A 13,461-nucleotide genomic window follows, 5' to 3' on the forward strand; every position below is an offset into this window, starting at 1 on the left:
TTTAGTGTTATTTTTGTATATTTGAAAATATCTCTTTGATAATTTTCTGGTCAAATGCAATAATTGTAGACTATTTGTGGATTTTTTTATCACATGGGCTGTTTTGAATTACATTATATTATTAATTATATAATTATACAAATTAATGCAGTCATACCCGTTAGAAGTAATGTTCCTGCCTATTAGCATGATTAGTATGACTGATGACTCATGATGTAAGTTAGTCAACAGTAGCTTAATGGTCTTATTAGTCATCGAGCTTCCTTCTTCTTCATTTACCAGAATTTCCTTCCCCCTTTTTCCCTTTCCCTTTTTTCCCGCAGAGTAGCCTCTTTCTTTCTCTCAAATAGCCGCTTTCTTCCCGTCGAATCAGCCTGCAAAATTTTCAGTTTTCTACCAATTCCTTCAACAACCAATTGTCCTTCCTTTTGATTGCAACCCACAAAATCCTCCACACGCACGTGAATTTTTGTCCTGCCCCAAAAATTAGGTCAGTAAAATTTTTTCCCCCAAAATCTAGAAGCCTGCAAAATCTTCAATTTTCTGTCAATTCCTCGAGCAACTAATTGTACTTCCACCAACTAATTGTACTTCCTTTCGATTACCTCTCAAAAAATCATCCACATTCGCGTGAATTCTTCTTTTTCCCCAAAAAACAGCTCACTCAAATCTCATTTTCCCCAAAATCAGCTCATTTTAGGGATGGCTGTTCTACCGCCTTATCATCTATGCTATAGCTTTCAGACTTACTATTTCCAACTCTATATATAACTCTGTTTCCCAGTTTTGCCGGTATTCAGCAGACGAGCGAAGAAAATCTAGGTAATTCCTATTCTCTTTCCTTCTATTTCGAGCTGCAATTTTTTAGTTTTAGTTTGATGACTGAGCTGCAAATTTTAGTTTGAGCAACTAATTTTAGTTTCTGTCAATTTTTCAGTCAGCATATTAAGTTGCAATTTTTTAGTTTGATGAATGTTCTTACCTTCTGTTTATTTATTATTTATATTTATTGCCATGTTCTTACCTTCCGTTAATTAAAGACTGCCATGTGTTTGATATTATAAATAAAAGAATAATTATGATGCTATTTTTTCGATTAGCTTACGTTTACTTTTTTTCTCTGTTTTTATATTATTTTCAAATGCTGCCGGACTTTTGCCAACATTCAGGCGAGCAAAGAAAATATAGGTATGTTTCTATTTTATCACCTTCTATTTTGAACTGCAAGTTTTTTTTTCACTGTTGTTGCCTCTGTTTATTGCTTTCTCTTAATTAAGGAATGCAATGTGTTTGATGTTATGCTATGATAGTTTACTTTTCCCTCTGTTTTTTATTTCAAATGTTGCATGATGCTGTTAGCTGCTTATCTATTCAATAATTACATCATTTAGTATCATTGTCCTTTGGCTTATTAAGGTTGTCATTTTATATATATTACTTAGTTTTAGCTATTCTAGGATGCTTTGATTCTGTCATTTTGTGTGCCTTTGGATTAGCATTTTGCTTTGTTTATAGTAAAATTAGATTTTGATTTTTTGTGTTTCAAAATGAAAAAAAAAAGAGAAAATTTAGTACAGGTTTTAGATTGATAGATGAAATGTTTGATGATTCCCCTGATCTAAGAATGTTGGAAAGAAACAAAAAGACAAACTTAAATATGCTGACTTAAATAAGCTTCAATTGTTCACACCAAGCACAAAGTTGGTACTTGAAGAAATTGCTGGAGCCAGTTCTTACAAAGACAGCTAGACATCTGCAACCAGTGGAGCAAAATGAAGCCTTGAGTTTCCAGAAGATTTACCAGCAGACACACATGCTAAACATCCAACAAAGGCTCCTGAAGAGTTTGCCAAAGAACTTGCAAAACTGTATGGTCCACCTGCAAATATCAAAGACAGTCCAACCAAGAAAGCTAAAGCAAAGGAAGACTAATATGGCCTATTTCTGTACTTTTGTTAAATCTTTTGTTCATTGCCTTTCCTCCATTGCTTAGACAATATCTTTTGAATTATATTATGATCCATTATTCTTTTGACTTAAAAAGTAATGGATCGTAATATACTTAGTAATAGTTTAACCATCAATGCTGTACTTCATTGGGCAATGAAGCTTATTTAAGCCTCCTAATATGTAACTGTGGCTGGTATCCAAGTATCTATTCTACTAAGACATGAATGATTGAGTTTATGTAATGTATTATTGTGATTTGCATAGTATTTACCTCTTGAGCTTATATATACATGATGATGTTTTAGGAAATTATCCTCATTGTTACGGATTAAGCTGTTCATACCAGTGGGTAGGCCGCTGCATAGCGCGGCCAGAACCATGCTAGTTTATATATAATACAAGTGATCTCCAGAAAGAGTGCAAGGTGGCCCTGGAAAATGAATATTTCAGAGTAAAATAATTTATTTCATATTGAAAATTTTTTTCTTTTTTGAAACAAAACGTGCAAAGAAATAAAAGGATCTCTGGTGTCACACGACAGCACTCATGTCACAAGCCAATACAACCAAGACAGGTACACACTGCAAAACTAAAAAATATACAATAGAAATACTTTTGATCACATTTGTTTTAATATTGTGAATGCTGTTTTACTGTAAATGTGCATTCTGGAATAAAGTTCATAACTGGAATATTTTGATAAAAGATGATTAAAAAAAATGATTTATAATATAGCCAATTTTTTTTTTGTTCAAATGGTCCAAACACACTCTAAAGCTTACCATGGGCTTAAATTTTTGTCATTCCCCTTACTATTTTGTTTGCAATCATAATAGACTTTATTTTATGATGAAAATCTAATATTTTCATTACTATTAAATAATTCATTCAATATTTACCATAATTATTATATGTATCATCTAATATTTTCATTACTATTAATTTTAAGAGTTAAGCTTCACTCTTGTTCATGTGTTGAAAATTAAAGAATCGTTATAAGGTCTCTTAATAAATTATTTTTTTAATTTAAATATCATTTATTGTCCCCTCGTTTGTCTCATCAACATAACATACAATGCACCAAAGGGTTTCGTCGTCGTCATGTGCGCTCACGTGAGCTGTGTAATGTTCTGCTTCTCCGGGTGCTCCGTTCAAATGGATCGGGTAATTGGGTCGCCCATGGGTTTTCTGCCTTGGAATTAATTGCCGTACCAGCTTCTTTCCATTTCCGGCTCTCACAACTGCATTGAAAGGAGCTGACAGGCGACTTTGCTCAAGAATGGCAATTGGCGTGCTTCATCATGGCTGTGTCTTCCGATGTTGTCCGAATTCCAACACGGTCTGGTTGTGGCCTTTTTGTCCTAGGGTTTTCTCATCTGATTTCTCATTTCCATTCTCGCAGATTTGTTGTGCCCTTCAACCCGTTCCCCTTGCCGACTTCTCTGGCCAGCTTGAGCTTGGTTACATCTTCTTCGTTTGTTTTAGTCTCGGCCTCGCGGTGCTTCTCTTACTGGTTCATCTGAATCGTAATCGTAGTTCCTCTTCGTTTTTTTCCCGTATGGTTTTTTTCCCATCTTTTTTCGTTGCAATTTGTTGTTGGCCATGGTGTTTGTTTTAATCCTTGTCCTGCTTTTGCTGCTATTTCACTGTTATATCTCGCTCTTATTCTTGCTGCTCATTGTTCTTTGCTTATATATGTCAGGAAATTTTTTCCTCCCTGAATGTTGTGCCTCTGAGCTTATTTCCCCTTGGTATCTTTTTCCCCTGTGGCTTTCGATGCTGTTTACCATGGGTTTTTTTTTCGTTTTCCCATTAGCCTTTTTGTTCTGTTCATTCCTTTACGTAATATGTATGTGTTCTTTTGAAGTAATGTTGTTGTTCAGAAATTTTGAACGTGCAAGTGGTTTCCGTTTGATTTATTTTGTTATTCTCGTTTGCCCTTTTTTCCTTGTGCGCTCCTTTTCGTTATATGCATGTTTTCTGGTTCTTACATTTTTTTCCCCCTTTTATTGCCGCTGTTGGTTACTAATAAATTTCTTGCCTGGTGGAGATAGGCTGATATGCGTATTTGCCCACGATGATTTTTTTATAAATGGGTCAATGTTTTCTGCCTTGACTGCTATTTATTTTTCTTGGTGCATTTCCTTGTTGTTTCCCTCCAAGGCATTTGCTGTGTTTTAGATCTGCTCTTCTGCTTTGAGTTGAGATAGTTTTGGGTCCTTTCTGGCCCTCTCTAGATCTACTGTTTTGCTCTCCGGAAGGGTGCAATCTTGCTCTTTTCCTCTGTAGGCTAGAGTTGTTATGTTTCTTTAAATGACTTTTTCTTGTGCTTCTACCGTGCTTGCGAACCTTATTCTTGCCTTATGCCTCAGTGGTTTTGATAACTGATCTAGAAAGATCTGCTACTCTTTACCTGTTATTGGACTAATTTCAAATAGACATGATGAGAATTGTTTTGTATGCTTTGCCGGCAAGGAAACCGTACTCAGATGCTCGCTCTGTTATTGCCAGAGAATATGTTGTTGTCGACCAAAGGTTGTATTCAATATCAATTTCTGATGGCTATTTCTTTCGTACCTATAGTGATTTGTTTTTATATATGTTCTTTTGCAGTAATATGCCTGTTCATTTGACATTGTTTGGTGAGTTTGAGTCTGAAGAGGGAAGAGCTATAGTAGGCTACACAGCTTGAATAGTGGTTGTCATTTCCTCCTGGTTGTAATTTGAAAAAAGATTTCTCTTTTTCCTTTTTAGCTAACGTCCACCGTGGCTTTTAAAATCAATTATTATTACTAATTTCTCATCTGTCTCCATGCAGGTACCGACATAATTGTTCTGATCCAATTGCTTTTGTTCTGGAGAAGAGATACTGCAATCCCCTTCTGTTTCTTCCTCCTGTTGGTGACACCATGCTGTCTACTGTTGTCGGTGTTCACACAACAACTCAATTTATTAGGCGCCTTGTCCTTTCTATGTTGCTTTCTGTGATTTCCCTTATTTGCCTAAACTAGCTTCTTTTTGAAACTTCTGAATATGCTTATACTGTTCTTTGAGGCTATAGGTGCTGCATGGATTAAGGGAAGAGTAACGGTTGATCGATTGCACAAACTTTGGCATTTGGCCTGTCTATATTGCTGTGCACCTAACACTTTCATTGAAACTCTAGGAATTTCTTGTGTTGACTGTCATAAGGATCTTTATGTCTTTCCTAGGTGTGTTAGTGGTACTTATTGGTGAAATTTTGCTGCTGTTCGCTTATAGTCAATGAATGTTTTTCCAACTAAGGCTTCTTCTTTGACAGTAATTAATATATCTACTCTCAAAGCGCGTGTTAAGTTGGCTATTACTGATGCTACTGATTCGATCAATATCATTGTTTTGGGTAACGAAGCTGATAGGATTCACTGCTTACCAGCTTAGTCAAGCTGAACATGAGGTTTGCTTTAGCTTGGTTGTTAGCGGATGCTGGTTCATTACATATTATATATGAGATATTTACTTTACGAATCTTTGTCAATGTCACAGGGTGTTAGCCTAAACCACCGGGTTGTGCTATATTAAGCATGCTCCAGATTTTATCAGAGTAACTAGAGTCAAGTTTATGGTCGTTATGGCTTACTGGGTTGGAGAAGCTAAGCCTATAGACATGTAAATTATGCCTTTCCTGATGGGATTTGTCTTTTAAGTTTCATTTGTGCTTATTACTGACTCCGTTTGTGATGCCTTTTGTGATGTAATGCTTTTTAGCTTTTGTGAGAACCAATTATTCCAGTTGTCTACGGCTTGTTTCGATAATCTTTAGACATGGTAATGCAACGAACCTTTTGTATGCCAACCTGTCATCATTAAATTTTGGTGTATTTCATCATGGACTAAACAAGAAAAAAAATGTCCATCTTAGTATTGAATTGCAGCAGTTTCGCCCTTTATAAGAACAAGAAATGACTTGAAATGGTTGAGCCAGAGTTAAGACAATGAAATCTAAGTTCCTTTGACGACAAAATTCAAAATGTCTCTGACAAATTAGGCACCGTCAATGAGCATGCACATGTTCCCTAACAAATTAGACGCTATCAACAGCTATGGAAACCTGTTTCAAGAAATTGGAACAAAATCTTAGAATTGTTTACCCTTTCTATCGATTATGTGGCTTATGAAAAAAAGAGGGAAAATACATCCCATTATCTCTATGTATGTGCTACAAATTGGACTTAAAAATAGTATTCATCAGGAAAGAACCTTCATTTGTACCTTTTCAAACTGATACCATCCGCAGTGCTTGTCTCCTTTGTGGGGAGGTCTTATTGTAGTGTTTTTCAACCTTCTTAAATGGAGTTCAAAAAAATTATCTATTTTTCCGTAACTGCAAAGTAACGTCCTTGCAATATAGGTCTGGTCCGTATATCAAATCCTATTGTTACATCTGTAACAGCATTTCCTTTTCTAAAACAAGAGAAATATCTCGGTTACCAGATTATCCTGTTACATTTGTCCCACAATTTTCTGTTGTTAATCGACACGTATAACTCCAATATTAATTTCTATCTAAAATTACTTGTCAGCAATCTCAGCTACTATTTACATAATTTTAATGCTTCTATGGGCATTCACGTTTTGTACTCCACCGTGCGAAGCGCGGTTATCTCTCCTAGTCATACAATATATTACTCAGCTAAGAGATTTTCTTCGTCGTGTAGGGTAGAAGAGATTAGAGAATTCAATTATTTAGCCATCAATCTTGAAAAGGATGGCTGCTCAAAAAGCTAAAAAAAAAAGACGTCATTATTATATGCAAAAAGATATTTAAAGTGGCGTTTGGTAAAAGGGTTTTGGAATGGGGAATTGGAATAAACCCCATAATTCATGTTTGGTTCACTACTATCGGAATTGAAATTTTGGAATGATATCTAAAAATTTAGCATTCTGCCATTCCTTAGTAAGTTGGTGGGTTTTGTCCAAAACCCAAGTGTGATTCCAAAATCTTATAATTACATAATATTTAGTATAATATATATATTATATATATATATATATATTATATATATATATATTTATTTATATTATAATATATGCATATATATAATATATTTTAATTATAATATTTATATTATAATTATATAGTTTATCATAATATTAGTATATTATATAAATATATGTTATAATTATTTAGTTAAATATATTTATATTTATATAATATCACTATAAATTTTATAATATATTTATATTTATATTTATATTATAATATATGCATATATATAATATATTTTAATTATAATATTTATATTATAATTATATAGTTTATCATAATATTAGTATATTATATAAATATATATTATAATTATTTAGTTAAATATATTTATATTTATATAATATCACTATAAATTTATTAATATTATTTAATAATATATTTATAATATATATGTATATTTATAAATGTATATTATATGTACATATAATTATAATATATACATGTATATAATATGAATAAATTATATAATTATAATTATAAATATTATTTTAAATATAATAATATATAATAATAACTATATTTAATATTAATATACATTATATTTATATAAAATATTAGTACAATTAATATTTATATTATATAATTATAATTATATATTTATATTATAACATTTGTATATTTGAGCACCTTTGTAGTTTTAGTGACTTATTTCATGTAATTTCATAAAAGAAATGAGCTTGTAGTTAATTTCATAACCACGAGAGTAGGTATGGTTTAGTTACAAGTATAGTTAATTCACTATGAGAGTGGGTTTCATAAACACTAGGAAATTACGTCATAACTAGCCAAGATAATAGCATTCACTTAATCGGTAATCTCATTTGCAAGAGTTGTAAGATTCCATATCTCTAGAAGTTTTCTAGTGTTACTTTCATTACTTTTATATTTATGGTAGTCTAGATAATAAAGGAGTTTGAAAAACACCGTTAATTGAAAATCTTCCCCGTGGGTTTGACTCTTAATACCCTATACTCAATCACGACTCGCATACTTGCGAAAAATAGCGTGTGAGGTATTTATGATTTATAAATGTAAAATTTGACTGTGAATGAGCTAATTATATATGTATACCCCGCGATCGTCAGCGAACAAGGAACATCAAACAAGAACTCTCATTTGAGTTCAAAATAATGAAAAGCAACTTTAGACCTTGACTTAATATTGATTAGATGGATTTTAGACAATCAGAATTTCAAATTGGTTTCATCAAGTATATAGCATGCATATCCATTTATCAACATAAATAAATAAATATGCTATAATTAAACATGGATGATTATAAATTTTATTTCTAAACTAGTTTCTTCGAATCAAAAGGAAACTAGATGGTCAAATTAAAGGACAAGAAATATCCCTATGTCCTGCATGCCTTTTGTACGTCTGTCATGGCGAAATTGGTGCTATCTCCATCTCTTTTATAGACTACAATTGTGAATCTAGTATAAACATTTTAGATCCTTACCATGTACATTATATAATATTGAGAGAAACCTTGAATTACATTCAAAGGAAGGGAAATAAGAAGAGAATTTATATTGAAAATATATAGAGAAGGTAGGACACGCATGCCCTATTTCAAAAAATACTAAAACCAAAAGGCAAAAGTCATTCATACGTTCAACCATTCACAATCACATTAGTCGAAATCCATAACTATCCATTATGCATTCACATTATACACTATTAAATGAAAACATAATTAGGCATTTATTTAAGTCTAATCATGAATTATCATATGCTCAAATTTTAAACATTCTTGAAGTTTAAAATTAAGAAAAAAAGTTCTACCTCAGATCTGCCCCCAGATTCGCTACAAGATCTAAAATGATCGACGCACAAGTCTGGATCTAGACTCCTTTCCTATGGATTCACCTCGTGGATCTGATCATCATGTGAAAATCACCATATTGACCATGATTTAGCTCACAGATTTGCTCCATGTCCAACATGCATCAGGCGCCAAATCCTCACATGAGAAAACCATGTCGAGAATTTACACTATGGATTTGTGCTTGATCCAAATGGATCTGGTCGTAGATCTATACAAAACTGTAGGAAACTTTTTAAAAATGTATTTAAAAACTTATGGAAAATAGTTTCTAATCTCATTAGAAATAATTTCCAATCTTCAAAACCATAAACAAATTTTAGTAATCAAAAGTAAGAATTTTCTAAAACAAGAATTGTTTTTCTATTCAAACTAGTATTTCCAATTCAAGTCTAAAATTCTAGCTTTGCTTAATAATTGAAAATAATCTAAGACCTTTATGAAATTTTAAATACTAACTTTAGAAAACTTTCTAAATTTAATCTCATTAAATTTTTAAGTTTCTAAAAATATTTAAACACTTTCCAATTCCAACTCCATTAAAATTGAAAGTTTCCAAAGTTGGATTTACTTTTTTATTTTATTTTATTTTTGTTTGATTTTAATTCATAGAAAATTAATTTCTAATCTCATTATAATAAATTTTTAGATTTAAAATAATGTACAAAAATTTACAAAATAGAATAGAAACTTTCGAGACTAAAATTTCCAATCAAACTAGAATTTTCAAGTTTAGAATAGAAACTATTTTATTCTTGTGATTTTGAAATTTTCTAAAACTTTTTGGGAAATTCTAAATATTTAGAAACATCCTTAATCCTAATCTTATTAGAATCCTGGGTTATTTCCAAATACAATTTAGTAACCAAATTAGAAATCTTACTAGCTCCATGAGGAAACTAATTTTCCTAAAGAACTTTAGTTGGTTTTCAATTTAATTCTAATTCCTTTAAGCACCAAAATTTTGAAACTTTCTCTAATCACAAAGTAACAGATTATCATCATCTTATGATGAACATTTAACATCAAATCAACCTTAAGAATAAGAACAAATCAGCTACACAAGTAGAAACCCTAAATCGCATGAAGCATGTGATATTTCTTGATTTTTAAATGACGAATTTCAATGTGATTTTTCTCCAATATTTTTTTATCAACAATTAAGAAGATATTGAGGACACAAAAAGAAAAAAAAATCATGAAAAATCATAGCCAAAAATTCTGTAAAAATAGAATACCATGCGATGTGCAAAAACTAGGGTTTTGCTTTGGATTTTGTTAGAAACTTATCTAAGACTTTCATGATGGTGTTTGATAGTTTTCTTCTAATCTTATCACACTATTCTAAGCATAAAAAATTTATTTATGATAAGAAATAAAAATATGAACCATCACAAATATGTAAAACAAATTTTACAAAATCTTTGATTGTGCTAGATCATAAAAACTTAAACTTTTAACTTCAAGAATAGCATATAAATTCAATCATATCAACATTTATGATAATTAAATAAATTTGTTACATGGGTTAAACAAAGTTGGTTTCGATACAATTATGAGGAATCATATGAGTATGCACAGGAAAATTTTAAAATTTTTATTCCTTAGTAGATTATACTTTGATTAATTCCATATGATAAAAAATTAGTTTAAAAAGGTTGCCTCCATGATTGTAGTAAATCTCCTTTAACATTGATCTATGGATGTGTATGAAGCCCTTCACAATCCATTTGAAGCTATCCAAACATCCAGTCACTAATGATAATCCATATGAACTCTTTAGCTAGAACCCTTGTAGGTAGAAATCGCTTAAGCTAAAAAATTTCTAGCTACTACCAAGACCTAAGCACTCAAATTATTCTTGGAGAAGATGAAAAAACACTTAGGGTTTATTAACATTAAAATTGGCTAAAGGTGAAGTGAGAGAAAATGAATTCTGTCACTAACCAACTTATTTTCCTTAATATTTTTCTCACTAGATTTTCACAAATTCTTACGCAACTTGATTTGTGTTCATTAGTCTTATTAGCATAAGCCATGAGAGTATTTATAGACAAATAGGTTATGCAAATCCTTAAAAGAAATGAGAGACTAGTTCCATCTAGATTCAACTTCCTTATTCTAATACAATTCTTTTATTGGAAGACTTAAAACTTATTTTCATCATAAGCCTCTCAAGTTTATTTGTCTTATAAATTAAATTATAATACGTGTGACCTATTAGGTTCTCATACACATTGATAATAAGTTATAATTCTTTTTTTAAGTAATAAGTAATAATTCGTAATAAATAAGAACTAGATAAATTAAATACCTTTAATTTATCATTGATACAACTAATCAATTAACTTATTCTTATAAATCAAGATTAGTATCTAGCAACGCATCATAACCACCCAAATTATGAGAATAGTCAAGTAGATAATTCTATGAACGTTTCTCATGTAATTAATATCCTTCCACTATACTTATCTCATATTAGTCTTAGTGTATGTACCTACTCTATTTAGATTTGTCGCGCCCTATTTTTAAAAAGAAAAACAAATGAAATTTACGAGTTTTGAAAAATGAATTTTGGATTTATTTTTGGGTGAAAAATGAGTTTTTGAATAAATAAAATGGGCCTAAATGGGGTTTAAAAGTACGACTATTTTGGTCCAGAATATAGTTTAAAAAGGGTTTTTAGTAAGAAATAGGAGTCGCCACTTGGTATTGAGTTAAGGTGTACCAAGTCACCTAAAATGAATTTTCAATAAAAAGTTGGAAAACCCTTTTTAAACGACTCCAAATCTTCGAAAATCAGATAAAAGTATTCGGGAGTCACATTTGAAGAAAGGGAAGGCAAGAATAAAATCCAAGGCACCCTTTCAACCTAGTCAAGGCTAGTTGCGTGATTTAGTCAAGAATTTTCTTATTTTAACCTAAAAATTTATCACATTTGAATGTACTATATGAATGCTATATGAATGCAAAACCTAAACCTAGGAGGATATCGGGGGGTCGGAATATCTCTTTAAAATTTAATTGGTATAAATCACATTAATTGTGATGTCCAAGAGTGACTCTTTGAAGAGGTCACGAATATGCAAAAAATATGAGACTTTAAGAAAAGAAAAGAAAATAATAATATACAAATATACATGACCTAAAGGAATGCATCATAACGGGTGCGGGGAACTAATATTCGTGACTTTAATTTTCCCTTTAATAGAGGAAATACGAGCGTGCTAAGGCTATAAAAGCCACACTCGTCCATATCCCATATTCAAGGGGTTTATTTCCCTAATTTAATCAAGCAAATGCACTAATCTATTCCTAATTTTCCTTAAATGAAATGCAAGTCTAATGTCATGTGTCGCATATGGCGATAAGGGATATATATATATATATAGGAGAAATATGGGATAAGAGATACATATAAGGGAAATGGCATGCAAAATGATTAAAAAATCCTAAGAAGTAGAAAATATGCATGAAAATGTAGTGATTGTCATACAAACATGATCTAACGCGTGGATGGTTCCTAAGGGTATAACGTTGGACTAACCCACATCTATGAGTCCTCACTAGCGTTAGACTAGTGAAAAATCGGAACAAAGAGCCACAACTAGTATTGGACTAGTGTGGTGACGTCACACATTGATTATAACTAAACCAATCATATAAAACATAACAAAAACAAGTAAACACATAAGATCACATAAACACATAGCACATAAGCATGATATCTAGATACAAGACCCTAAAAAAGCGAGTAACACGTAAACACATAAGCATCCAAAACACACAAAGCAAATAAAGCAAATAGAAACCTAACTATTACATTTGGGGGCCCTAAGTACAATCTAAAGGGGGGAAGAAATAAAATAAATACTAAAATAAATACCTAACTATTACATATTCTATCTAAATACATGTCTTGAACCCCCTAACTATTACAATTTGGCATTTAAATATCTCTCAATTAGCTAAAAATTAAATTAAAATAAATATACAAAATTAAAACAAATAAAGTGGATAAATAAGTAAATAAAATAAAAACATTCAAAAAAGCATGCAATTACACACATAAAGTCACATAGGAGCACATAGTGTCAAGTAAAAATAAAAAATAAATAAAGAGTAGAGTGTACCTCCCTTGCATTGGTGACTTAATGAAATAAAATTTTTCTTATTTATCCTCCAAAACAAAGAAAAAGGTCAAGACATCACTTTAATTAACAAATAATCACAGGAAATGAAAATAAATATGAAATTGAATCAATCAAAGCATTCAAATAAAGGTAAACAATCCACGTTGACACATTAAAACAAACAAGGACCCAATTGAAAGAATTAAAGAAGTTTGAGGGGTCAAATCATTACCATTACAAATATTAAGGGTCTAAAATAAAATAAAGTTAAGGGCTTAAGATGAAGCCTACCGAAACCAAATGCTAAACTTCACAAAAATGGATCAAAACTCACTTGTTCCACTTGCTAAAACTAAATAACAAAAAGAATTACCTGAATCTTTTGCAAAATCCCAAATCAAAATTATAAATCTATAAAAAATTATTAGACTTCAAATTTCCTCCTAAACTCACATATAATCTATCCAAAAATCATATTAAGGCATACCAAAGAAAAATATCATGTTAAAGGGACATAAATG

The 13,461-nt window shown here is 31.1% G+C and overlaps 2 long non-coding RNA genes across 4 annotated transcripts; both read left to right on the forward strand.

Moving 5' to 3' along the window:
* The first annotated feature begins 247 nt into the window (after positions 1-247).
* Positions 248-2,216, forward strand: LOC113711155 (uncharacterized). Its single transcript, XR_003453098.2, has 2 exons — positions 248-822; positions 1,170-2,216. It is a non-coding gene; the product is annotated as an uncharacterized lncRNA (long non-coding RNA).
* An 811-nt stretch (positions 2,217-3,027) lies between these two features.
* Positions 3,028-5,727, forward strand: LOC140014997 (uncharacterized). 3 transcript variants are annotated; one of them, XR_011821743.1, is made up of 5 exons: positions 3,028-4,665; positions 4,769-4,874; positions 5,012-5,162; positions 5,252-5,386; positions 5,476-5,727. It is a non-coding gene; the product is annotated as an uncharacterized lncRNA (long non-coding RNA). The 3 variants fall into 3 exon arrangements; XR_011821742.1 differs by having other exon boundaries at positions 3,028-4,485; positions 4,564-4,665; positions 4,769-5,162; XR_011821741.1 differs by having other exon boundaries at positions 4,769-5,162.
* The last annotated feature ends 7,734 nt before the right edge of the window (positions 5,728-13,461 follow it).

This window comes from Coffea arabica, chromosome 10e (assembly GCF_036785885.1).
Source record: "Coffea arabica cultivar ET-39 chromosome 10e, Coffea Arabica ET-39 HiFi, whole genome shotgun sequence".
In the NCBI taxonomy this organism is placed as follows: Eukaryota; Viridiplantae; Streptophyta; class Magnoliopsida; order Gentianales; family Rubiaceae; genus Coffea; species Coffea arabica.